The sequence below is a fragment of the Bombina bombina genome, chromosome 7 (assembly GCF_027579735.1).
Source record: "Bombina bombina isolate aBomBom1 chromosome 7, aBomBom1.pri, whole genome shotgun sequence".
Classification (NCBI taxonomy): domain Eukaryota; kingdom Metazoa; phylum Chordata; class Amphibia; order Anura; family Bombinatoridae; genus Bombina; species Bombina bombina.
The window spans coordinates 42,923,637-42,928,221 of NC_069505.1; the positions used below are offsets into that span (position 1 = coordinate 42,923,637).

General features: G+C 39.5%; 1 long non-coding RNA gene across 1 annotated transcript; it reads left to right on the plus strand.

Moving 5' to 3' along the window:
• The first annotated feature begins 911 nt into the window (after window positions 1-911).
• On the plus strand, window positions 912-4,253 carry LOC128635738 (uncharacterized). The gene is made up of 3 exons (XR_008398573.1): window positions 912-1,037; window positions 1,122-1,153; window positions 4,114-4,253. It is a non-coding gene; the product is annotated as an uncharacterized LOC128635738 (long non-coding RNA).
• The last annotated feature ends 332 nt before the right edge of the window (window positions 4,254-4,585 follow it).

The following is a 4,585-nucleotide window of genomic DNA, read 5'->3' on the forward strand; positions in this document are numbered from 1 at the left end:
TAATGGATTATGCACAAGTAATGTTAATACAAGCGGTAATGGATTATGCACAAGTAATGTTAATACAAGCAGTAATGGATTATGCACAAGTAATGTTAATACAGGCGGTAATGGATTATGCACAAGTAATGTTAATACAAGTGGTAATGGATTATGCACAAGTAATGTTAATACAAGCGGTAATGGATTATGCACAAGTAATGTTAATACAAGCGGTAATGGATTATGCACAAGTAATGTTAATACAAGCAGCAATGGATTATGCACAAGTAATATTAATACAAGCTGTAATGGATTATGTACAAGTAATGTTAATACAAGCGGTAATGGATTATGCACAAGTAATGTTAATACAAGCGGTAATGGATTATGCACAAGTAATGTTAATACAAGCGGTAATGGATTATGCACAAGTAATGTTAACACAAACGGTAATGGATTATGCACAAGTAATATTAATACAAGCGGTAATGGATTATGCACAAGCAATATTAATACAAGCGATAATGGGTTATGCACAAGTAATGTTATTACAAGCGGTAATGGATTATGCACAAGTAATGTTAACACAAACGGTAATGGATTATGCACAAGTAATATTAATACAAGCGGTAATGGATTATGCACAAGCAATATTAATACAAGCGATAATGGGTTATGCACAAGTAATGTTATTACAAGCGGTAATGGATTATGCACAAGTAATGTTAATACAAGCGGTAATGGATTATGCACAAGTAATGTTAATACAAGCGGTAATGGATTATGCACAAGCAATATTAATACAAGCGATAATGGGTTATGCACAAGTAATGTTAATACAAGCGGTAATGGATTATGCACAAGTAATGTTAATGGTGCATTTTTACACAAATGACATAAACCTAATGAATTAGAGCATGTAAGTGTTTTTTTGTTTACCTTTAATATAACATTTGTGTGTATCTTTTCTCAGTTTGACCGTATAATTCTCTGTGTCTTCCTGGAGAAAGATGAAGAGCTATATCTCCAGAAAATGCCTGAATATTTCCCTTTCGGTAAGTAAAAGACCTGCCAGAGAAAGATTTAACTGATACCGCTGTGCCCTGGTAGACATTTGAATAGACTCTCTGTTTTTCCAGCCTAAGCAGAAATGGTGCCCCGTGTGGTAGGGGTAAGAATCATTAAACAATAACATACTACAGCGATCTGATTGAAAGCTAACACTTGTGTGTATGTGAGCATGCTTTTACAGTTGTGCATACTAACATAGAATCATGAGTGCATAGAGGGGGATAACTACAGGGGTCTCAGAGGCCCACACATCTAGAGGTCTAATCAGTAGAGGCGCCTATACAGTGGGGCGTGGACTCCATCCTGCCTGGCTCCTCTGTGTCCCCTCCTCCCTGCAGGGCTCACAGTGTACAGGAAGTGTATGGATTTGCCTTTACAAATAGTGGCGGGTTTCTAAGATGGCCCCGATATGTTGTACAGAGAATTCTGCCACCGTATTTGTACAGAAAGTCCTCTGGCACAGGCTAACCTGTTGGGAAAGAAAGACGCATAGAAGTAGCTGTGGTTGCCAGCTTTACTTCCATTTATTGCTATCAGCCAGAAAGGGAGCTATTGAAATTGGGGCCCTTCACCCTGGGGCCAGCGAGGTCTAGTTATGCCCCTGAGTGTGTATATTAATATAGACAAGCGTGTGTATAACAGTTCATTGTGATCCCTCTGACATGTCTAGTTCATATGCAAATCACCACAATGTAGTTGCACCCACAAAACAGCAGTTTGTAGCAGCTTCTCAACTTCAAATATGACAAATGCAGAGAGATGTTTAGGTAAAAAAGAAACACCCCGAAACACCAGCAGTCAGCCCCTCGTCCTGCCTGCGAGTTTTCTGAAACACGAATACTCTCTCTATCCAGTGAACTATATTTCAATAACCAGACAGGCGAATATTTTATATTTACATTTACCTTGTTTAAAGCGTTTCTTGAAATTGTACTTGTTTAGCAATAGGTTCTGGTTTCATATGCCAGATATCATGTATTGGGCAGGTAAAGCAAGTATAGATGTTATTGCCAGGAACACCCACTAATGATACCCTCAGAAAGATAAGTGTAGTGAGGCGCAATCAACTTCAAACATGATCTTGGCCTTTTTTTCTCATCCCTCACCAACTTCATGAGAGTCTGCTGCTAATCGATCTCAAATAGGCACTGTGCTATATATGTGAGTCTTCAAAATGTAGTGTCTATGTGCAGAAGAGACTAAACTTTAAGTTTCCTTGCCCTTGAGAGTACAGTATGTTGCTTAGCAACGCTACCACGTTATCTACAAAAGGATCAGACTGCATGATACGTCCTTTACCTGAGAATGGTCATAGTAAGTATGAGCTTCGTCGTTATAATAATATGTGCTCTAAAGACGTAATGTTATTTTTATTATTATTATTTTAAAACCAACTACTAATTAAGACAGACAAAAGATATTTTGTAATATTTTTTTTTAAATTGTGAATTTTTAGTAATTATGTATTACATTTGCAGAGCTAAATTACTTGTAAAGGGGCAAAAAATAAATAATAAAAGTATATTGCAAGCCACTGTACTCAAGCCTCAATGGCAGTGGCATTATGTCAATGCATGTCTCTGCACAGTGCACAAATTGGTAACAAATGGCTCACATTGGCTTTAAAAGATTAATATAGGAAGCATGTTTTTCTGATATGGGGGCCGAATTACCAATGCCTGGCGGATATGATACGCTGTAGCATATCATGTCCGCCAGACATCGCTGAATGCCGACAGTATATGCTGTCGGCATTTAGCATTGCCCAATCAGTTCTAGTGAACTGCTTGTACAATGCCGTCCCCTGCTATTCGCGGCTAATCGTGGGTGTCATTTAGCCCGATCGTATAGGATCTGGTGGATTGATGTCCGCAGCCTCAGAGGCGAGCCTGTAGGCTCGCGCAGAAACGGGGAATAGGGGCAATACAGCTGTTCATAAATCGGTCCCCTAGACTCAAAGGATCATGCAAATGCTCCTTGACAAGATGTTTTGCTATAAGGGTATTCCCTTACTCCTCGTACAAAGTTTAAAGGGACATTGCACTCAATGTTCCATCACTCATATAAAGCAGCTGTACTTAAACAAGGTGATTGTTTTGCCCTTAAAAAATATGAAGTAAAAGCTATACTAATACAATAGTGCTTGTTGTGTTTGTCCTATTAATGTTGACTAGCTGACAGATACTTCCTGCTGATGCTGATTCGCTGATAGGTACCCCCTGCTGATGCCGGCTGATAGATACATTTTATGAATATGGTGTCCCTTTAATAGCTTTAAGCAATTACACTAAAGAGTGTTCTTTTACTTAAAGGGACACTGAACCCAAATTTTTTTGTTCGTGATTCAGATGGAGGCCTCTATTTATCAAGGTCTGGCGGACCGGATGAGGTCTGCCAGACCTCGCTGAATACAGAGAGCAATACACTTTCTGTATTCAGCATTGCACAAGAGCTGCTGGTGCAACGCCGCCCCCTGCAGACTCGCCGCCAATGGGCTGCCAGCAGGGGGGTGTCAATCAACCCGATCGCACTCGATCGGGTTGATTTCCGGTGATGTCTGTCCGCCTGCTCAGAGAAGGCAGACAGGTTATGGAGCAGCGGTCTTTGTGACCGCTGCTTCATAACTGCTGTTTCTGGCGAGTCTGAAGACTCGCCAGAAACACGGGGCATCAAGCTCCTTTCGGAGCTTGATAGATAGGCCCCATAGCATGCAATTTTAAGCAACTTTCTAATTTACTCCTATTAGCACTTGTTTATTGGTGGATGAATTTATCCACCAATCAGCAAGAACAAAACAGGTTGTTCACCAAAAATGGGCCGTCATATAAGCTTACATTCTAGCATTTCAATTAAAGATACCAAGAGAATGAAGAAAATTTGATAATGGGAGTAAATTAGAACATTGCTTAAAATTGCATGCTCTATCTGAATCATAAAAGAAAAAATGTGGGTTCAGTGTCCCTTTAACAAATGTTGTTTTTATAAAGCATGATTATCTCAGCTCAATGTAAATATAGGAAAGGTGTTTTTAACAAAGGTTTCCTCTTTTTGTCCCCACAGACTCAGAAGAGCCATAAACTGTAGCATTTAGTCTACAGACACTATTGATCCTTTTTGATTGACTGATCCTGTTCAAACCCATCCCATAATCACCCTGTGTGCTGTGTAATGATCTCAATAAAGTAATTTCTGCGAAAACATTTAATGTGTCATTATTTACCCCAAATAGGATGCACCAGAGTAATTCAAGAAGATTGTAAACTGCCCTAAGCATTTTGTTAACAATGGAGCTTAAAGTCACTTATTGATTTGTTCCTATTTTAATCAGAGAGACAGTCAGAGGTCTGTCACTGCAAGAGGCAGTCACCAATCTGTCATCTCGAGTGTCAAACAAAGATCTGTCATTTAGGGAAACAATCAGTCACTGGTGGAACCAGCCATAACCAGAGATAGAAAGATTTGTCATTGGGAGAGTAAGTAAGAGATCTGTCATTGGGACAGAGAGATACAAAGATCTGTCATTGGAAGTGTC